At 35.6% G+C, this 24350-nt stretch overlaps 1 protein-coding gene and 1 long non-coding RNA gene across 7 annotated transcripts in view; one reads left to right on the forward strand and one right to left on the reverse strand.

The window, feature by feature from the left end:
- The window catches only part of LOC138696339 (uncharacterized), a 57119-nt gene extending 32933 nt beyond the window's left edge, over positions 1-24186 (forward strand). The window contains exons 2-3 of one of the 2 annotated variants that reach the window (XR_011331344.1): positions 5127-5181; positions 15951-24186. This is a non-coding gene — a long non-coding RNA (uncharacterized lncRNA). Of the gene's footprint in view, positions 1-4475; positions 5182-15950 lie in introns of those variants that run through there. The other variant, XR_011331343.1, reaches the window with a different exon arrangement.
- LOC138696338 (CD2 antigen cytoplasmic tail-binding protein 2 homolog) overlaps positions 1-24350 on the reverse strand; it is a 155381-nt gene that overhangs the window by 69187 nt on the left and 61844 nt on the right. The window lies entirely within an intron of this gene.

Consider the following 24350-nt stretch of genomic DNA (forward strand, 5'->3'; position numbering starts at 1 on the left):
CAATCTGTGCTCACCTGATGGACGTGAAAGAGTTTGGAGAAGGAGGGGAGAACGATTTTCACAGTATTGCATTTCCGAAAATGTGCCGTATGGAGGTGGTGGAGTGATGGTTTGGGCAGGAGTGTGTACGGATGCTCGTACAGAGTTGGTTTTTGTTGAAAATGGAAGACTAACAGCTGATAGGTATATAAATGAATGTTTGGCTGATAATGTTGTGCCATTTGGCCAATTTGTAGGCGATAATTTTGTTTTAATGCATGATAATGCACGGCCGCATATTGCCCATGCGGTCGGAGATTATCTCCAAGAAGTGGGAATCCATGTTCTTCCATGGCCAGCAAGGAGTCCAGACAAGAACCCAATTGAACATGTGTGGGACATGCTGGGACGGCGTGTTAAGAATAGACACCGAGACCAGAATCGTTACAAGAGTTGAGGCGAGCACTTGGCGAAGAATGGGAACTTATTCCTCAAGAAGACATTGCTAACCAAATTGAGAGCATGCCAAGACGTATGGATGCAGTTATTCAAGCCATAGGGGGTAATACCCGTTACTAAAAAGAGTTTTTAATGTTTAAGGCACCATAAAATGAAAAAACAGTTAGAGCAAACGATGCCATAGTTATACGCCGTTTGTAATTTTTTGTAAATTTTCTCATCAGAAATGTTTATTTTTTTCAAATGTTGAGGTATAAGTGCTAAATGGAATATTATTTTGTTTAAATGGGTTTTGTTTCATTTTGAAATAATTGGCAACAAAATACAAGGAAATATAGAAGTGTCCGGTTTTTTTTGTCCCTGAGTGTATTTTATCAAGTGAAACAACATAGAAGGAGTGCATCTCGGAAATTAAAAAAAAAAAAAAAAAATTTAATTTAATTTTAAAAATAATTTTCCCCATATCCTCATGCAATGGCCTACCTATTTAAAATTTCTAAATTTCATTAGCAAATATTCAACTGGTTGCAGTTCTATCCCCTCTGACACTCAATGAGAATATCTTAGTATGAGCATTAGTAACATTCTTACTATTTCCGGTGTTCGTCATTCTGATTCTGATTGCTTCTCTAACTGGCATTTACAGTTGCAGTTCAGATACATTTGCACATGGGAGTTTTGTTTTAGTTTTATTGAATTTGAATGTTAATCATTATTAGATGAACATTAAAAGTGTAGACCACGTGTAGGAAGTGAAGTCTGTTTTTTGAATGTTGTTGTTGTTGTTTTCTAATGCCAGGCGTTTGACAATAAAGTCATTTGACCTCTTGCACTCTAATATTTTTCAAAAATATTATCATGACCAGCCACTGAAGCACAGATTTTGAGGTATTCCGAATCCATTTCTTGGTTTGAGTTGCACAATGGGCAGTTAGGGGACTGATATATTCCAATTCTATGCAGGTGTTTAGCCAAAAAATCATGGCCTGTTGCCAATCTAAATGCAGCTACAGACGATTTTCGTGGTAAATCGGGAATTAACTGTGGATTATGATGCAGAGAGTTCCATTTTTTCCCTTGGGATTGAGTTATCAAATTTTGTTTGTTGAAGTCTAAGTATGTAGATTTAATAAATCTCTTCACATAGTAATAGGTAGATTTAGTAACAGGTCTGTAAGTAGCAGTGCTGCCCTTCTTTGCTAAAGCATCCGCATTCTCGTTTCCCAGAATTCCACAATGGGATGGTATCAATTGGAATACAATTCTTTTATTGAGTGATAATAATTGAGAGAGCATTTTAGTTATTTCTGCTGTTTGAGGTGAAGGTGTGTGTTTAGAGACGATTGATAGAATAGATGCTTTGGAGTCTGACAATATAACTGCATTCCTAAATTTATAGATGTGGCATAGAAGATTCCTGAGACATTCACTTATTGCAATGATTTCACCATCAAAACTTGTTGTTCCATATCCAAGAGATCTATAAAGTGAGAAGAGACAGCACGTAACACCTGCATGTAGTTATAGCCATTCGTTCTCTTGTAAAACCTACCTGCACATAAGAGGAAGAAGAAAGTGGGCTTAGAAGCTTCCCTCCCTAAAAGCTTCCACTTGCAGCTAGCTAGCTAGCTCACTTACCTCCACCATAGGATTTTTACTATGAGCAATGGTGCACACATTCATTTGGTTTCACAAGATAACGAATTGCCTATATCAGTTTAGTTTCTTACCAGCATGACTAAGAGAAAGTTCCTTTCTTGTTTTACTGAATTTGAATAATTTCAAGGGAAAAATTGTTCCGGGGCCGGGTATCGATCCCAGGACCTCTGGTTGAACGTACCAGCGCTCTACGTTAACAGAAAACCACAATTCCAAGTCACACAGAGATTGTGTGCACTCGTTGTGGGTCTCTGGCGTTTCGTCAGCCCACACGAGTTGTGTGGATATAAAGGGAAAAATTGAGACGGTGTCAGGTGGAGTTCCCGGGTAGCTCAGTGGTAGAGTGCTGGTACGTTCAACCAGAGGTCCCGGGATCGATACCCGGGCCCGGAACAATTTTTCCCTTGAAATTATTCAAATCTGCTTTACAGGGAGCTTCACCTGAAAGACTAGATTTGCATGAATTTGAATGTTAACTATTATTCAATGAACGTTAAAAGAATAGACCTGTTAGAAAGTGTAGTATTTTATTTTAAACAGTTTAATAGCTACCAATTCCTTACCATCATGCCTGAAAGAAATTATAAATTTCTAGACAATATAAAAGTGCGATATCCTTAATTGAAAAAATTTATTCAACTCAAAAGTGAAAATCAGTGTTGAGCATCAGTCACGTAGGTAGGACAGATATTGTAGACTATATCAAGACTACAAAACACAAAACTGCAAAATCGGCAAAATGCTCACGTCAAGCATTCCCTAAATTCTTCAGGTACAAATTTATAGGTAAGAAAAAGAAAAGGAATTGACTATCCAAGAAGCCACTTCTGCATTTAACACTATCGAACATAATCAGAGATTCATAATTGATGAATTTCATCTCTATTCTCTTTAACCCAGGAGTGGTCGCTAGGAAAAAGTCATGCGCTTGGTCGCACTTGTGGGATTCCCTTCACATTACGTTTTCTAGTTCTTTTTTAAAATAATGTTCAAATCTGTAATAAATAATAAATTTGTACTTGCATTGACTGTTATATTTATTTACATTGAAGTGAATATGAGTAGGCTAGTATAAAAAAGGACATGAAAATGTGGCACTAAAACAAAATAGTAATAAACTACGCAGTTACAAGACAGACAATTTTAATCAATACGAATAAAGTAGGCCTATACAAGTAAGAATTGAAGGTAACGCAGATCAACGTAAACATAGAAAAAAAATGCAATAATTTCCATAAAAGCCTGATGTCTACTACTCCTCCTCTTGGTCAATAAAATGTCACCATCTCTGGTTTTCTTTTCTCTCCTGTCATCATCTATTCGGTCATCATGATGAATTGTTGACAGAAGCAACACACTTTTATTCCTTCTTAGAATAAACGATGCCAACATGCCTATTTGTTTAAAAGCTGAACGTGCCGTTTCTGGATGATTGGCACACAATTGTCACACAGGTCATTGCACCTAGTGTAAGATGACACACAGCAATTGTCACATTTCGCCTACTCCAATATAACCTACAGCATATTTTGACATACTGTACGTATATGCAAGTTAAATAAGAATAATTAACAATTTTTTAAAAATATATATACATACAGGGTGATTCAGAAGGATTTACTATCACTTACGGAGCTTATTTCCGAAGACATTCTGAGCAAAAAATGTCATCTAAACATGAGTCCTAATCTAAATATTTTCAGAGTTACACTAATTTGAAGTTATTTGTAAAATACCATTATTATTGAGTTTTAAGGGTAAAAGAATATTACAGATAAAGAATGAACTAATGAGAGTATCAATTCTTTAATTAGCTAGAATTCTGAATATTAAAGATATTATTAATTTGTCCTACAGAATAATATCTGTAATATTTCTCCTCAAATATTAAATAGAATTGTGAAGCTAAAAATGTGCTGTGAATTCCATAATTGCTTCGTACAGAATTTTTTTCGATTTTTAACTACAAAATTACATTTTTCTTACGTATTTATCACAATTGCTACAAATCAATTGCTTGTAAATTCTGTAAGATTGTACATTAGGATGCATAATTAAACTGCAAAGAATCAAGTTTCTAAAGTCGTATAATTTGTAATAATTTTTGTGAAAAGTGCATGTGAATGATATACTTTTTAGTTAAAAATTGAAAAACAAAATCTGTACAAAGCAATTAACAACACATTTTTAGCTTCAGAACACTAATCATTATTTCTGAATAGTTCATTCTCTATTTGTAATATTCTTTTACCCTTAAAACTTAAGAAAAAAAGGTATTTCACTAATAATTTTGAAATTAGTGTAATCTAAAGATATTGAGATTGGACACATGTTTACATGAAATTTTTTGCTCAGAATGTTTTCTGAAATAAGCTCCGTAAGTGGCGGTAAATCCTCGTGAATCATCACCATCATCATCATCATCATCATCATCATCATCATCATCATCATCATCATCATCATCAATGGCACGACAGCCCTTCATGGGCCCTGGCCTTCTTCAGAAGTTTTCGCCATTCCTCCCTATCCAATGCCAAACTTCTCCAATTTCTAACACCCAAAGTCTTGATATCATCCATCACACAGTCTTCCCAACCTTCCTTCTTTCCATCGGAATAAATTTGAAAACTCTCTTCGCAACTCTATCATCTTGCATTCTCACAATATGCCTGGCCCAATCCAATCTTCTTATTTTTATGAATTTAACAATATCCGGCTCATTATATAATCTGTACAGTTCGAAATTATATCTTCTTCTCCATGTTCCGTTTCTCTAACTGGTCCAAAGATTTGCCTAAGAATCTTTCTTTCAAATGTACATAATAATGTCGCATCTGACTTCGACAATGGCCAAGTCTCAGATGCGTAAGATAGTACAGACCTTATAAGAGTTTTATACATCACAATTTTTGTATTCCTAAATATAATTTGAGATTTCATATGTCTTCTAAGACCATAAAAGCATCTATTGGCAGATAATATTCGTTTTTTTATTTCAGAACTAACATTATTTTTGTTGTTAATTTCAGAGCCAAGATAGATAAAACTATGGACAGTTTCAAATTTAAAAGAGCCTATTTCCAGGTAAGGGGGTCCATTTATATTAGCTCTCGTGACTGGCATATACTTTGTTTTTTCTTCATTAATTTGTAAATGCATCTTTCTTGCTGCCTTTTCCAGCTTAATAAAGGCCTCTTTCATTGCTGCCTGACTTCTTCCTATGATATCTAAGTCGTCCGCATAAGCCAGCGCCTGAATCGACTTATAGAAAATAGTTCCTCTAGTATTAATACGTGAATCCCTCATGACTTTCTCCAGTGCTATATTAAAAAGGAGACAAGCTAGTGAATCTCCTTGTCGGACGCCACACCTAGTAGAAACAGAGTTAGACATCATGTTTTGAATTTTAACTATGCACTTGGTATTTGTCATCGTAGCTTTCACCAGAGAGATCAATTTTTTTGGGATCTTCAATTCCTCCATTGCAGCATAGAGTCTTTCTCTATTTATGGTATCATAGGCTGCTCGAAAATAAACAAAAGGATGATGGGTCTCGATTCCAAACTCGTTGCACTTTTCAAGTAACATCCTCATGAATCACTCTGTATATTTGGAAAAGTTGTTGAGTATCATAAGTATTGTTTATAATTTTGAGGCTGATAAATTTTACGAGTATTATTAAATTGTATTTCATACTTAACAAATCGAAGTTATGCTCGCAGGAACATAGATAATCCAGGATTCGGCCCTCATCTTTATACTCATCATAACACTCAGCAATACTGTGCAACTGACGATTGACTCATGCATAATTCATTCTTTGTCTCTTCCTTATTCTTCTTCCGGCATTGAGTTCAAAAATCATTTGTGACATGTCTTCTTGTTCCGTTTTAATTTCATTCAGTACTGAACACAGAAAGGGTGACTTTTTTCAACCATTAGTTGGAAACATTGATGCCATCCCTCTGTAACGTTATTAGTTCTTGGCTCTTGCAATATGACTGCATTGTATTGGTTCCATAAATGGGGTGCATACCTCGTCTTCCCCTTCCATCTTCCTCGAATATAAGTTACATTAAAATAATCTGCAACTTTTAAGGGTAGTGGGTAGTGATGCCTGTATGATTAAATAATTTCAGTACAAAAGTTTAGTTCAATATTTTTAGGCACTTGAAATTTGGTGTTCAAATAATATGATGTCAGTGAACATAGAAAAAACAAACTTTAAACTCTTCTCATTAAGAAAGAAACCAGTGCAAATAAATCTAAACTATAGAGATGATAAGTTACAAAGAACTGAAAAAGTAAAATACCTGGATATACATTTCGACAATAAGCTCTCATGGAGAAATCACATTGAACTGATCAGCACAAAGGCAACAAATCGTTTTAAATTACTAAAAAGACTGGCGGGAACGAAATGGGGTAGCTCAAGGAGTACACTCAATACAACCTACAACACATACATAAAGCCTATCTTAACGTACTGTGGTGAAGCACTAATAACCTCATCAACCACAAATAAACAGACATTAGAACACACTCAAAACCAAGCTTTATGTCTCATCACTGGTGCAATCAAAACTACTCCAATTGAAGCCATGCAAATAATCACATCTAATAAACCTGTTGTAACAGATCTTGAAACACAAGCCCTTTTAACCTATGAAAAATTAAGAAGGCTTCCAAATTGGGATAAATGGAGTAAATACAAAGATTCTAAATTTACATTGAGGACCCAAAATGGATACATACAAGAGGTAGAAAAGCTTAAGCAAATTCTAGAAATACCAAGTGAAAAGGAAAACTTGATGAATCGATATAATCCACTTAATAACTTCAAAGTAGATTGCTGCCTTGATCTTGATGAAGTCTTCAACAAAAAAGATATAAATCCAGAAATAGCAAAAGCCATTGCCCTACAAACAATTAATAGAAAATATCCACAAAAGGACTGGTTGTACATTTACACTGATGGATCTCTCATGGATCAAAATGAAGGAGCTGGAGCAGGAGCTACTTGCCAATACTTTTCTCTTTATAAAAATGTTGGCAAGTACACAACAAATTTTGATGGCGAAGTTGAAGCCATTTATACATCACTTCAAAATGTATTTGTTTGGCTAAACCAGTGCAAAAACATAGTCATCCTGTCTGACTCCAAAGCTGCAATCCAGTCCATCAGCTCAACTACATCCCCTAAAATGGAAAAAGTGAAAGAAATTCATTGCATGGTAAAACAAATTCAAATGCTAAATAAAAAAGTGGATCCCGGCCCACTGTGGACTGAACGGTAACGAGAAAGCAGATATGTTAGCAAAGAAAGGAACTTATATCAACTTAAAAACAAATTTCAAGTTCCCATATGAATCAATAAAGCGAGTCATAAAAAGAATAAGTTACAGCGAACAGGCAAAACATCAAAATTAAAAATGGAAAGAATCATTCAAAGATCCAAAACTAATTCCTGATCTACCTCGAAAATCTGCCGTGGCCATGTTTAGATTGATTACTGGTCATGATTGCCTCGGTAAACACCTCCATCGTATTGGAGTACTGAATTCACCTAAATGCTTACTGTGCACCAGAGAAGAGGACATGGAGATGGAGCACTTGGCTAATTGTGAAACTCTTAGGACATTTGTGGACCTTCCATCAAAATATTGGGAAGCAAGAAGGATGATGACTTCATTGTTAAATCCAGAGCATTAGACACACACACACACACACACATATTTTTAGGCATTTAGTATTTAAAGTGGAACAAAAATTTCCATGGTTATACAATAAATCATTCTGAATTCAGTTCTATAAAAGACAACTAATTAGTTTCTTATCCAAGTGCAAAAGAAAGACCCTAACTGATAACCTGTTTTCCCACTTTGCTAAATGTACCCCAATCTTCAGGTGCACATCACTTGCTACAATCTTCACTCATATGCCTTGTATTTCTTAAAGTTATCAAGTATTGTATATTGTAAATTCTAAAGCAAAAGTTACTTAAATATTTCACCCGTAATGAAACAGAAAAATATTGAACTTTGATTAACCATTTTTGCCATTTTTTTAATGCATATATTTCCCCCCCCCCCCCTTGTGTTATGTGTGTGATATTCTTAAACCCGTAGGTATACTTTGTAGAACACAGGCTGTAGAAAACACTGTAAAAGTTTCATGTAAATAGATTCAATAGTTTCAGAGAAAAATGCACTTAAGTTTGGAAAATATCAACTTACGAAAAACTGCATTAAAAATTATGCATGAATTACATGTGCCATCAAATTTAAAGAGGTCATTTAAAGGGATTATCTGCAGAGATACCCCCACAATATATTGTTTAAAGAGCAAGTTTTGTACTTTTTAAACACAAAACAAAACGTAGCATTTTTAACCACTAATCATAGCTGGTTCCCTTAATAACAGTTCTGAAATATCTTCATACAGCTAGTCATATGCTAAAAGGTATATCTGCTCTTGGAACGAACGCCAGACTTAACAGCTGATGTACTCCATTCCTAAATGCCCTATTGTCTGTAATGTTATATGAAGCTTGCAAATCTGTAGCCTTTACAGTCCTGTAACCTGATTGTCCCAAGTGAAAGAAACATAGGCCCCTAATCTGGTAGAAGCTGCAGGAAACACAGCTTGATGGGCATTAATAAAACATTGTTCTAATAATAATGTATGAAATATACCAGCAGGCTAAACAAGCAGTATGTATAATATATAATAGGCGAAGTGAACATAGGTTAAATGTATCGTAGGTTAAAATAACAGTAGGCAAAAGCTCCACGGAGTGTGCCAAATGTCACGGAACCGAACATGGTGCTACAGGATGACCTGATTACCGTATTCAGAAAAAATTATAGAATTTCTTTTTTATCATCATCATCATCATCATCATCATCATCATCATCATCATCTCCTTCAAGGCTTAGACTTTTCGACCTATTCCGCCTCCACCAAAATTGGTCTCGCCATCTCTTAACTGGTCTTCCTAGTGACCTCCCTCCTTTTGGATTATAATCCATGGCTGCTCTAGCAATACATATAATTGGCATTGTATGTAGGTATGTGTTCTTTTCAGTCCTGTTGTTTTGTTCCGATTATTTCTATTACTGTATATTTAGTGCCTTTCTTATATCTTCAATCCTCTTTCTATCCAATAAAGTATAGCCAGCTATGTATCTAAAAAATTTCATTTCTTCTGCTTCGATTCTTCGTTTGTGGTCTTTGGTTAGAGTCCAGCATTCACAACCATACAAGAAAGCAGGGAATTGCCAAGACTTTATAAAACTTCAGTAAAGTTTCCTTTAGCACCTTTTCACCTAAAGTACAGCGAATTGTACCACAAAAATACTGTAGTTAAATATATTTAGTTTAATATAAATTTCAAACTTTTTCTCATAAGTTATAGAGCAACCCAAATATTTAAATGTACTAACTTGTTCTATTATTTTACCATCTATAACTATTTTTGCTCTAATTGGGTGAGGTCCTAGAAAAGCCATTGTTTTTGTTTTACAGTCCCATTGTGAAGAATTAGATAGTGTTCTATATGAATGGTTGGCAATTAAAAGATCTAAGGGAATGTGCATTTCTTGACTGAGAAAGCCAAGGAATTGCACCAGAAAATGAAACTGCAAGGTGAGTGTGGATTTTTCGTTGGGTGGGTTAACAGATTTAAAGAGAAATATGGAATCCGAAAACTAGATGAGTCCGGTGAACAAAGGAGTGTCGACAAAGTGTCAGTGGATCAGTTTATTAATCAGTTCCAGAAAATTGTGTCTGAGAGTAATGTTAGTGTGGAACAAATACACAACGCTGACAAGACTGGATTATTATGGAGATGTCTTCCACAACACTGGCATGTGCGACAGAAACCTCACCTAAGGGCTTCAAACAAAACAAAGATCGTTCAGTGAATATGCTAAATTAGTGTATTTTTGTGTTAAGTGATGTTTTTTAATAAAGAAAATCTACACAGTTTATGTTATTTAGTTATGATCAAGTGACTGAGAAATAAGCTTCATATGACTGCGATTTCAATAGGTTGGCATCATAAAATACGAACAGGTAATTTGTTAAAATACTTGTTCAATTATCCGGAAAAATCTCGTATCCGGAATTTGCCTGGTCCCATTGGTGCCGGTTAAGAGGGATTCTACTATAGTTGTAAGATTTAGTTGTTTTTTCTTAAAGTTCTCAGAATTGAGGTTCTTTCTTCAAGCCTAGGGGGATAGACGTGGAGTAGTTATTCATTGCAATATTTCTCCAATTATTTAATATTGGAGACGCAAATCTCTTGACAAAACTACTTGTGCTATAGTCATCTATGTACGTCCCCTTTGGCTGCTCTCCAGCATAAATTACAAAAATGTCTGCATAAAATGTGCGGACATCTACCAGAGAATATATTTTTATGCTGTATTTTGTAGCTTTATTTTCAATATATACGCGAAATTTACACCTTCCTCGAAAATCTTCCAACATTTCGTCCACCGTTCCATATTCTCCAATCTGATAGCTTGCTTACAGTGTGATTGAATACTTCTCGTATAGCAACCTGTGCCTGTCATTTATGTTATCCAACCTCAAAGCACAAAGGAGAAGAAAAAATCTTTTCATACACATTGTAGCTCTCAAGCACTCTGGATAATCCCATAATTTGTTAACTGAACAACTGAATCTACAATAATTGCATTTTGCAAAGAATGACATTCGTAAGACATTCTGAGAATTGGCAGAAAAGCCCAAGCATGGTTGGTCGCATGATAAGAGAATCCCTCACAGATGATGCAGGGGCTTAATGAAATCGCAATTATGGGTTTGGTGAAAATAATAGCTGCTTGTGACTAAAAGTCATAAACTCAACTAGAGAGAAAACCAGAATTCAGAATCAAGATTTAAAGAGATGTGAGAGTAATATTCATACAGCGACCACTGGCGGGTTAAAGTCATGGATAAGGAATTTACTTATGGACTAAATGCAAATCCATAACCATAAATGATTTGACACCTCATGCTCAAAAGGACATCACTGAAGATTTAAAAGGTTCGCCCTTTTGCATATTATAAATTGATACATCAAACCACATTGACAAGAAAACGTCATCAGTTTTTGTTGGTACTGGAAAACTCCAAATTTTGAAATTAAAAATTAAATTTAAAATTCACCAATACACGTGGAGAGACTTCAGATATTCTGGTTCATTATACAGTGCTCTCATTTTATGAGAAAACTTTGCATCATTCCTCCGTTGGCCGACTTCCTGCTCTCCCGACCGTATCGTGGGAAGCCAGTTCTACAAAACTTCCCAGCAGTTAGTTGCTTCTGAGAATTGTACCGGAACATGTGAGTGACTGTTGCTTGTGTACTAAGTAAAGTGTACGCCGGGTAGGGTTGCCAACCCTCCCGTATTTGCCCCTCATTTTTAACACTCTCCCGGCTCCTGTATTTTTTTTCTCTTCGAGCATTTTTCTTCTTTATTTTTGCATAATGTAAAAATTATTATTCTAAGCATTTGATTTTGCCGTGAATGATGATTTATATGCTGAATTTTGTTGTTCAAGAGATGAATTAAAATGTGCAGTCTTCAGAGAAGATAATGCTTGTCAGAAATAGGTTTTTATTGCTGACTCGTTTAAAATCAAACCATGTTTATATTATAAACTGGAAAAAACTGGTGAGTTTTATTCTAAGCGTACCAAGTAGTAATGCTCATACAAAGAGGGTATTTCATTTCCTGAACAATAATTACACAGATGTTCAAAACAGGAGCACGATGCATCTAATTAGGCTGACCAGACGTCTCCGATTTCCTGGGATAGTCCCCGGTTTTGAGATGCTGTCCCCGGGAGAAAATGTCCCTGTTTTTGTCCCCGGAAGTGAATTTTGTCCCCAGAAGCTTTGATTTTGTTTCAATAGCATTTTACTGAAACTGCTGTGATTCATGCACATTTCTGAAAGTTTCTCAGTATGAGACAGAAGAACCAGTGAGCACAGTATGAGATATTCTGCACTCTTTGAGAAGAATATAGCATCTTTCTCTTTGGTCATCTTAGCATTCGCGTTGCATGGAAGCGTTAGAACTGTCACAGCGTCCATTTTTATGTAATTCAAAAAATGAGGAATTTTGTGACAAACCAACAGATGAAAAGTGGTAAGATGTTTTTCAACATTTATAAAAAAAAATTCCATTGAGTTTGAAAATCTTCTCAAAATAGTGTCATTAATCATGTGTCTTTCAGTCAGTAATTCATCAGTTGAAAGACTTTTCTCCACAATGAACTCAATCTGGACTGATGAAAAGTCAAGAATGAAAATTGAAATATTTAAAGCTTTGTTACAAGTGAAAACAAACTTTCATTTCTCATGTGAAGAACTTAGTGGAAAGCTGTATGGGAATGAACAGATTCTTCAGACAAGTACTTGTAAAATGTGTGTTAGAGTTCAGTGTGTACAATATTATGTGAAAGACTTCCATGCATGCGTCAGAACTGAAATTGAATTCTTGAATTCTTAGTGGCTATAATTATGTATAGGAGTTACCTCTGTTTCTGCACTTAATTAAAAAAGTTAAGATATTCAACAAATTTAATGTGCAAAGTTCTATCATTGTATCTAATGTTACATGTATTTTCTGCAACATTTCAATAGAGCATGACTAGGTAAGTGTTAGTGGTTTTTCTTGAAATTGCCGATGTCCCCTGCTGGACCACAAAATATCTGGTCGGACTACATCTAATCATACCAGAACAGCAAACTGCTGACGACTTCAATTATTATGCGACACAAAATGTGTCTCAAAATACTCTTAATTTAAGCTTAGGTGCTGAAGTGCAGAATAAAATTCTGTGGCCGGGAGGAAAAAGGTCTTAAGTCAATTTTTTTGTGAAAATGAGATTTTTATATATTGTGAAAGCGGAAACAATTCTCTACAATCTGGTAAAATGGTTAAAGTCAAATAAGACTCCTGACTGGATTTATAGAGCATTACTGTAAACAGTCCTATAATAATTGTTTAAGACCCATTTTGCATTCCTAATAATTTACATTTCTCATTTATTTTGACATGAAAAAGGTCTTATGTTTACATAGTCCCTTCTACTCAGTTTGGGTTCTAGTCTTAAAAGGGCTTAAGTGCGGCTATTTTTTGGAAATAATCAAGAAAATTGTTAAATGAGCAACATTACCTATTTTAGAAGAAATATAAACAAATAATATCCAGGGAAAACCTCTTAATTAAAAAAACTCTATAATTGACACCAATTGCCATCTTTCTACTGCTCTCCTGAAAAGTATAAAATTTTTACTTATGTTTTTAGTAATGGAACTGAATAATTTGTCAATTTTCTATGTGAAATTTTGTCGATTCCTTAGTCTCCCATATTTTCTTCAAAAGAAGTTGGCAACCCTAATGCCGGGGTTCTGTTGTAATCTAGATCCCTTGTAAAATGAGAGTACTGTATTATGGAAATTGTTGAAAGATTTAACATTTCAGACAAAATACTAGGAATATCAGCAGACAACAATACAAACACCAATTTTGGTTATTTAAAAAGAAACTTTTTATAGGCTAACTAATGGCGGGTACTTGACTTTTCGTCATTCACCCATATGAACCCAGTTGTGTAGACCAATTTACCAACAGAGTCATTGCCAAGGATGTGACATAGGAGGCTGGCATACACTACACCCATGATGAGGTGATAAGATTTGTTGGAATGCCACAGAGGAACCGGAACTGCTGGAGAAAACCCATGTTACCTGGATCACGGGCTTGCCTAACACAAGTTATAAATTGAGGTATGTCGGGGATCGAACCCAGGTTCACAACATAATAAGTCCAGCACTCTACCACTAGACCACTGTGGCGGCTGGTAAAAAAAATATTTAATAAATAAAAAAGAACTGAGTAGGCAAATATGTGGGGTAGTTGTGCAGCCCATATAATACACAATACTGTACAGAACTGCTGTAGGTATTTTGCCACTTGACTTTCAGGCTGTTATAGAAAGGATTTTCCAATTTTTTTCGTTTGCTTACTGTCAAACTGGAGAGTTTAAAATCATTCTGTGAATTTTCTGAAGGAGAAAATAAAATTACGTTAGACCATAGCAAAACCAGATGGTTTTCTTTAAAGCCTGCTTTGAGTTGTTTGAGTGAAATGTATAAATCCCTCAGGTCTTGTTTCTTAAGCTTGGATAAATTTCCAAGCAGGCTTGTGGTCTTTTTCAACAAAAGGGAGAATTTTTACTATTTCAATTTCTTAAAAAGTCAAAAAGATATTTTCTGAAGCTGTACTGATGACTGAGCGTGAGGATTCCTCAGGTATTGAAGTGAAAAAATGAAGCTGACAATCTTTTGTTGAAGCTTAGGGCAGGACAAGATGAGGTCTTTATAAATAGTAAAGTACTTTATAAAATAAATAATCTCCAGTCTGCTGATTGAAGCCCATGTGACATCTCTGGGATATGTGCAGCTCCTGCAGACAGATGCCACCTGTAGGCAAATTCCTCCTGGTCAACCTGTTAACTGTTAAATATGATTAATGAAATGATGCTAATGAAGGAGAAATGAGTCCGAGGTCCAACACCGAAAATTACCCAGCAATTCTGCTTCGAGTGGTTGAGGGAAACATGGAAAAAAAACCCCAACCAGGTAACTTGTCCCAACCAAATTTGAACCCAGGCCTGCTCGTTTCATGGTCAGGCAGGCTAATCGTTACTCCATAGTGGTGGACATAATTACTGATTACTCTACACTGAACAAAATATAATCATGTCATTTAAACATTATTACCGCAAGAATCTTGTGAGAAAAATAATATGTGCAATTGACAAGTTGATTCATGATGCAACTCTGATTAAGGTAAATGTTCTGGATGTTCTGCATGTCATTGCAGAGGCTTGGAAAGCAATCACAGATTCAATAATGTCAACTATTTTCATACTATGTGGATTATCTATGGATGAAAGTGGATCTTTCAGGACTGAAAGTGGAACAGAATTAACACGACAGACGACTAATGTGATCGATTAAAAGCTGGTGTGTCATATGAAGAATATGTAACATGTGAAGTTCAAATCATGGAACAATTAATGTTAGAAAGAAATCTAACATTTGATGCATCTGAAAATGAAGAAAAGGACGAGGGAAATAAAGAAAACAATGAGTCCCCAACAATTTTCCTGTTAGCACTGGAAGACATCAGCAATACTACTAAATACCTAATGAGATTTGATTGTGATGATAATGTAATGCCTGCACCCAGCAGTGTTGAAAATGTGGTATATAGGGTTTATAAGAAAGCAAAAACCAGCAACCTGCCTTAATGGATAGGTGGAAGAAGTAAATCAGATTGTAGGTAATATTATTTACCGTAATGATTTTATAATTAGTCTTTGTAACTTTAAGTAAATATACTTTTTCCTCCCTTTTACCTACCTATAGCTATTAGTAAACCAGTATTCTGTTATGTTAAAATGTTTACATTTCTCTGTTGTGTTAATATAACAGTTGAATATGTGTAGAACAACAGTTGCTGCTGTAACTGCGTTCTTCCATGTTTGCACCACAACCTAACTGATAGAATGCTGGTAGGTTCCAGGTTACATATTCTGATGCAGGTTTAAAAAGTTTATGCGGTAAACACATTGCATAACTTTGTCCTCTTTTAACCTTGGTATGCAATGTAGTTACAGACTGGGATTTGGCTCACATGTTCACACACAACATTTACAGAAATGTCAGAAAAAAAAGGTTAAAAGTGTGTATTTTACAATAGTAATATTCCGAAGCTTATTGTATGGTTTCGTAACAAGCTGTTTTTTATGTTAATGGGTTGTAGCCCTTCGCCCAACTCCAAGCTGGAGGACCACTCCTTATCGGCTGTCCACGACTGCTTATTCAATATATTCGCAGCTACCCTCCACATCTGGAGGCCACATAATAACTCGAGTGGGCTGACAAGACGCCAGAAACTCTCACAAACTCTGTGCAACTTGAAATTGTGGTTTTCTCTTAATGTACCTACGGTAATGTATTAGATTTGCAGAGGTTAAAGGTGTTTGAGAATAAGGTGCTTAGGAAAACATTTGGGCTAAGAGGGATGAAGTTACAGGAGAATGGAGAAAATTATACAATGCACCTGACATAATTAGGAACATTAAATCCAGACGTTTCACATGGGCAGGGCATATAGCATGTATGGGCGAGGGAAAAAGACCTTTGGGGAGGCTGAGACATAGATGAGAGGATAATATTAAAATGGATTTGAGGGAGATGGGGTATAATGGTAGAGACTGAATTAATCTTGCTCAGGATAGGGACTGATGGCAGGCTTATGTGAGGGCGGCAATGAACCTCCGGGTTCCTTAAAAGCCATAAGTAAGTAAGTAATAATTCATATTAGCCATTAACAATGAAATCCCCATTGAGTTTTCTAAGTGAAATAACATACCACTTCCTAATGAATACTGAAGTCCTTCAAATTAAATTCAACAAGTGGAACCAGTGTCATCAGTTTAAATTTATGATATGTTATGTGATGTATTCTAATGCCACTTTGTTTGTATTTCGCTCGTATTTCATTTTCATATATTTCTGTTCGTTTTCTTTCTTTTACATAGATGGCAGTCCTAGTGGCTTATCATCTTTGCTTTTGATTATATCAATTGGCACCTCAAATGAGGGTAGTAATTCACGGGTGCTTGTGTAAAGGGGATTAATTATGAATTGGCTAAAGTGGGATAAGTAAAGATTTGAACCCTCCACGATTATTTCTGTTAAATCATGCTTCCATCCATAATGCAGTTACAGTGCTCTGTATTTTGTGACAAAGTGGTTTTGTTCAATACCAAAGGAGAGAAGTTTACATATCTTATAATTTGACTTAACCCCCTTTACACGAGTACCCGCGAATTTTGCATGTTGGATAGCTAGTGTCTTGTATGATTTTTCTACTATGGGTGCTTTTTCAAATTTGTCAGTTAAAATCCCTACTCCTGTTTTTCGGACATCATCCATTGGAAGTGACTGTAGGGCAGCATTCGACTGGAGTGGTGGTGCATCATGGAAGAGTGATCTGCGATGTGCAGCCGAGTACACATCAGAATTTGATGTCTGACAACAGTGGTGGTTGTTTGTCCACCGAGTGAGGGGTCAGTCGACGAGATGTGTAGCTGTACAGCAGCAAGTGATTAGTAACTGCACTACAGTTTCACCTGTGTTACACGGGTTTTCAGTCTGCTGGAGCTGACTTGGTGACTCTTCCTTGGACTTGCGGATATTAATTCAGTGGCTGGAGTGGTCCGCAAGTAATGCTTGACAGTGCAAGTTATAAGTATGAATGTGTTTGATTATATGTTGACTTAATTCGTATTGGTTGTCTGAAATTTCTTTATCACTGTCCAGTGAGTGCACTGTCGTTTGTTGACATCTGTATGTAGGCACTGCAGGGACTATGCGGAGCAAGAGGGAGGGCATGTACATTCCATTTCAAAGCGTTATTAGCACGAATGTTATCAGCACATATAATCACATGCTCTCCTGCACTTGTACCAATATAACAAGAAAATTATTATATTAATACCAGCACCTCTTTTAATGTCAATTATTACTTATAATTAGAGCCCGGATGTTTAGGAATTTATAACAGTTAAAGTAGGCAGGTAAAAAAGGCAATAAAACTTAAAAAGAGGCACAATAATCTTTGAAAAAGGCATCCCTGTCACTTTGATTTACTCCAAATCACATTTATATCTATGGAAATAATGATTTACTTCCACCAGTAAAAAAGCCATTTTGCCAAACATCCTGGCTCTAATCATAATATTTCAGTTTATTTCATTTTACAATATTATATATTCTTACTGTGAAATCATTAATGTAATGTGTGCCGATAGCTAATTGTAATTAGTTCTTATCTACTGCTATATAGTCCTGCATTCAAAGTGAAATAAATCATGTGTTTACAATATTCAAAATGTGTGCTGTCGAGTGATTAAGCTGATTAAGGTGAATGTTGATAACAAGAAATTGCTTCACAGCCTCTGTCTCCGCTTATCATTGTTTCAGAGGAGGATTGATTTTTTAGTATGAGTCACGAATTGTAGTATTTAGTAGTAGTCGGTGTAATGTTAACAGGCAGATTATTTCTCGTTTTCGAGAATGGCAGTGCCACTAATACAATTCTAGTAAATGGTGTTATCTGTCCAGTACTCTCGCCAACTATAATGACCGGTACTGAGAGGGTGCATATTCACTGTACTTGAGCAACAGCTGAACTTAATACTGTCACAACGATACACTGCATGGATGTGAAAATTAGACTGCAACGCCTGAGATAAGAGATTGTCACAGGTTTCATTTCGAGCAGTTGTCTCCGCTGCCACAGGTAATCATTCATCAGACAAGTAATATAAGAGGCATTTTATTTCTAGGCCACGTTAGTTATTGTGCAGTCACTCTTGTTCTTTTATTGAATTTATCTCATTGTCAGGAGGAATTGTTTTATGTTCAGCTTTACTAGTAAGTTGTTATTATTCCCTCGGTCGGTGGAGGATAGATGTACCTTGCCTAATTGTTTGAGGATAGATGTACCTTGCCTAATTGTTACACAAGTTGAGGACTGCTTTCTATAATGTTAAGATTGACTTTTATGTTATTAAAGTAGTCATTATTAGTACGAGTTTGTTAGCGTTTTATTTGCTATTATTAAATCTCGAGACAGTTCAGTTATGTCATCATGTTCTGTATCCTGTCATGTCCTCGGCAGGGAGAAGGACACTATGCCACAGCTACAAAGACATATGTGTGCTTTAAAAGCATAAAAAGTCAGGTAATATGTTAAACTCTTCTGAAGTGTTACTTTTATATGGAAGCTAAGATGCCTGTTCTTCTCTCATATCTTTTACCCTTCTATAAAGAAATTCATGTAAAGTTTGTGACCATGGAGCTCATTGAAAAGTATTTCAAATGCTACCATACCATAAAATATATTTTATAACTATATATTTGATAACAATACAGGTAATGAGCATCATTATATTTCGAAAACAGTAGTGGAGCACCACAAGTGATTACAAATATTCACTTCAATTCTTAATTTTTTTTCAATGTTAATGTTTGAACTAATACAAAACATATATTACAGATATTCTAACTGTTACATAGGAAATTACATGTGAATTTTATGTTAAGCTGCAAAATACAAGGTGCAATCAACATATTTCCGAACTGTGCTTGTATTTATTATACTGTTAACCATATTATATGTATGTGTGTCACTGAAGATTGCTGCTTTCATGGCTGTTAAGTCAATCTATCAAACAGTGTCAGATTGTCTTTAAGCCTTCAGTACTCGTGTGGGGAACACCTGTCAACCAGCGTGTTTCTTTTCATTGTTGTATTTCCTAGAAAGGGTTTACAATGGTGAAACTTTAGGTACCTTCAAAACCAAGTTCACGTTTCTTTAGTTTCAGTCTTGAAGTTCCTCATATTGTAGCTAAAGTTTTATTCTTCGGGTGGCAATTGTCAACTACGCAACTTTTTACATTACAGTTTCTGTAAAGTTCTGGTAAATATTCATTATCACTTTTGTGAGTTATATACTGTATCTTTAGGGATAATTTGTTCTATTGAACTTCGAAGGATTGTGGATCTACGTTTATCAGATTTCTTCAGAGATTAGAAGACGTTCTCATGTATTACTGGGAATTCAAGAAACCGATATGCCAATCCCAGAACAAAGGAATGGATCCAGGGGCCGTTGTTACCTGGCGATCATACTAAGAATGATACACCACATGTTTTAAAATCTAGTGCCATGGAACTAATCTGTAATAAATATGATAATTTTCTCCATATCTATACTGATGAGTCACGGAATCCTGATAATGGATTTTCAGACGCAGAGTATTATATCCCAAAATACAGGGCATATCAAAAGTCCGGTAACACTGTCAATATTTTATTACACAAAAACTACTAATAATAGCACTTCAAACAAACGTCAGTTTAAAGTCAAACTCTCAAAGTTCTGTTTACACCTTACAGAGATTCAATGTGTGAACCATGAGTGACTCGGCAGATGTCCAAATGATAATGAAACTCTTCCCATACCCTTTTCAACATATCCTCTGTGACCGTGGCAGCAGCTTCTCGAATTCTGGTTTTTAGTTCCTCTAAATCACGTGGCAAAGGCGGTACAAACACACGGTCCTTTAGGTACCCCCATAGATAAAAGTCACATGCAGTTGTATCGGGTGACCTTGGTAGCCATGTCATGAAACATCTGTCCCTTACTCCAGCACGTCCTATCCAATGATCAGACATCTCCGTATTCAGGTAAACACGAACTGCATTGTGGAAATGTGGCAGAGCCCCATCTTGCTGAAAGATGAAATCGTCATCAAGATCTTGTCTTGTGTCCACAAAAGAGGAGTGGCCATCCCAGGGTGAGTGAAGAGAACGTTGAGCGAGTCAGAGAAGCATTCGTAAGGAGCCCGGGGAAATCAGTCCATAGAGCGTCCCATGAGCTTCAATTTCCTTCAATGACTGTGTGGAGTATTTTGTGTAAGAGGCTGGCTATGAAAGCATACACACTGCAGCTTCTGCATATGCTAAATGAAGATGACAAATGCAAGCGCTATGAGTTTTCTTGCCAGCTACAACAACAGGCAGCAGACGACGATGACTTATTCAGCCGCTTAATTTTCAGCGACGGAGAAGTCTGTATAACGAGAAATATTATATATCATATTCAGCTCCCTCTAGTCTCGAAACAGAACTACTGGCCATAGAGACAGTGCTTTTACATCTCTCTTCCTTATCTGATATAATTATATGCACTTTTAGTGACTTGATGGGAGCTATTCTAAATATCATGAAATATACTCCAACTTCCTATGCACAAATTACAATTCTATACAGAAAATATTAAATGAACTAAATCTTCAAAAAGAAATAGTTTTCCAATGGATACCTAGTCATTGTGGCATTACTGGAAATTAGATTGTTGATAATATTGTCAAACAGGCAACATCTTTTGGGCCCAAACCTATGCAAACAACTTCTTTAACCTGCGCATATTCTGCAGTTAATTCTCATTTAACAAATTTATGGGTCGAATTATGGCATTCTTCTGATAAATGCAAAGTTCTTCAAAACAAACAAAAGAAATGTAATGATTTACAAATGTTCCGCAGCATTCCCAGACACATACAAACTTTCTTAGCAAGAGCCAGGACAGGCCATATTATCACTCAGAAGTATCTTCAGTGCTTTAATCTTGTTGACTCTAGTAGTTGTTGCTGGTGCAACAATAACGAAGAAGATTTGGAACATAACCTCTTAAACTGCCCTGTCACAAACATCCATAGAACTAATCTAAAATGTGCAATCCCTGTAAGCTTGGACAATTCTCTCCAATATATACTGAATACACCTCATCTTTGGAATGTGGCTGCTGAAATATACAACCAGCATCGTGCTTTTACCCATCATTTGCAAGAAGAGGAAATTCATAGTGAAACATAGTGGAACACGTGTTGTCAGCAAATAGCTGGATACACTATGAAGATAGATAGAGACAAAAGACTAGAAATGATGTGTGAAATGTTCAAAACAGACATGTGTCGACCATTTGAGGAATATCTGTTAGGTACTGCAAAGACATGTCTGTAGAAAGCATTCATGAGAATGCATTTAGAAGAATAATCCAAGAAAAATAGGACAATAGGACACAAGCTATTAAGGCATTATTGTAAAGAAAGATTTTCACAACAAAGCAAGGATTATAAACGTGTTTCCAGTGTTAATTTTGTAGGTAAATGTAGAAAGCATTTGAAATTTACACATAAATAATTGAATGGGTGAGTGGAATAAGGATAACATTCCAACTTCCCTAGTTTGTGGGAAAACAAAAAAAACAAGTTTGCAGAAAAAGCTTAGGGTTCTATTGGAAAAGTTACTAGTAGACAATTGTAGAACTAGTCATTCTGTATTCCTCGTACAATCTCAAAGTCAAATACTTATTTTTTTAAATAATTATTAATAATTAAATGTGTTGGAATATTATCCTTTTTCCACTCAATGTTTTCACAACAGATAAAATTATTAACTATAATATTTTTTTGTGACATGAAATGTTTAATAGTACAAAAGACACTTTAAAATGGTTTTACTCTATACAGTGATGACCATAATACGAGTCCTTATTCATCCTTATCACTGTCTGCTGTATTTGACACTTAAGGATGTCTTCATAGAGTGACTTGTACTCATCAGGTATGTAGTGCGTGACTTTTGAGATGTCCTCTAACTTTTTATATTGGTTCCAAATTTCCCATTATATGCTGCAGTAGTGGGGAACTCCACATGATCTTGTTCCTTCAACCTGAATGTTCCATGGTGCAAACCATCAATGTACTCTGAAGTCTCGACACAGCCTTTCATCTTTCCGAGTGAATATAAGTTTCCTGTACTTACTGATGTTAAATGTCAGGTTTTTATTCTCAATATCTTTACATGTTTTCTTGAAATACTGTGCCACAGTGTTTGAAGTTGAGTACCCGGTTGTTTTGAAGTCCCTTTACTTGATATGGCGGAGGGGGTTGAGTTTCCTGGCACTTCTAATGATGTCATCATACTGATTTGGAGAGTAAATCCGATCTAATCTTCGAACTCGTCGTTTAATAACTGAAAATGTTCTGTCAAATGGCAGAATGTTATCCTTATTTCACTCAACTAAAGCTTCGACTGCCTCCGTGGTCTGTTGGTCAGCATGCTGGCTTCCAGATCAGGAGGTCCCGGGTTCGATTCCCGGGCTCGGTTCTCGGGAATTTTTCTTGAAGAAGAGGAATTCCTGGGCGTCTAGTCTGGAAATTTGTATGAATGTGAGTGTGATTGTGCCGGGTTAATATTAATTAACCAATCATCACAAATATAAAAATATATCAGGACTGTCACTGGGCAGTAACCTGAACACATGTTTCAGCGTCATTGTTGACAAGTAACTCCATCTGTTAGCACAACCATAAAGCAAGTAATAGATGCTATAGAGTTACCAACAACGAAAAAAAAATATATATAAAGGTTCAATGCTGGTTTTAATAATATGAGAGTGGAATATTCCCCTTTTTACACTCATTAAATAGCTTAAGCAAAAATCTACAAAATGGCTATTTCAGTTTAATTTTTCAATTTTTTGGAATGTTATTCTCTTTTTCACTCACCAGTTCAATTACTGTATCTATTAATTATAAATAAACTAATTCCGTTTCAAAACTATTTTTACATTTATTTATAAATGAACTCTGTATACTTCGTATTAACACATTTATGTAACCATTCATATTCAAAGAATGTTCAAATTCATTCTCTAAAGCAAGAATATAACTTCGGTGACAGCTGTTCCACACCTGACTGAATACGTTATGAAAAAGTACACGAATACTGAAGGGTTAAGAACTGAGCTTCTATACGTGATTTTGTGCAAACACTGAAATGCGATTTTTCCTGGAATCTCTCCATATATGCCTTATGGCTAGTCTTCTTCTCTGCATTTCAAGTGATGCATTAGTATAGATTCCAGGCATTTCCCTGGTTCTAGATAACTTCTTCGTTTCATATGTCCTATGCGTGTTCTACATTCCAGGACAGTCTGGAAATTTATTGATTGCCCTTTGTATTTAAAAGCCTAATTTTAATTAAAAATTAACAGTAAGAACTCCTGAACAGAATGTACAAACATGTGCAATCATAGTAATCATCCTCTGTACAATGAAACAATACAGACATTAATTCATGCTGCCAGACTCGAATGTTCTTAGACTAGTAACTAGGGCCCGGATTCTTATGTAATTACATATTGCATTCCTTTACTTGTGGACTACTGAAAATTACAAATGTTGGCGATTTGTGGTTCCGATATGGTTATAGTTGAGTTTCATTTTACATATTTTTACATATTCTTAGTAATATTACATATTTTACATATTATGCAAAGAATGTAACATTTTTGTACATATCTAAACAATTATCGAGTTTTTAATACTTTTATTAAATTCGTTTTATTTTTCAGAGTACAGTATTGAATTTTCTTTCATATATACTTGGAAATAAATCTTATCGTCCCTGTCCCATAACACCGCCTGGAGGGCCACCTTTTGTTCTCACTACTGGGTGTTCATTTCAAAGTGTGTCATGACGTCACTGTTGTGAGTCAGCGATTTGAAGCGAGTTTCAG

This window comes from Periplaneta americana, chromosome 3 (genome assembly GCF_040183065.1).
Source record: "Periplaneta americana isolate PAMFEO1 chromosome 3, P.americana_PAMFEO1_priV1, whole genome shotgun sequence".
Lineage (NCBI taxonomy): Eukaryota > Metazoa > Arthropoda > Insecta > Blattodea > Blattidae > Periplaneta > Periplaneta americana.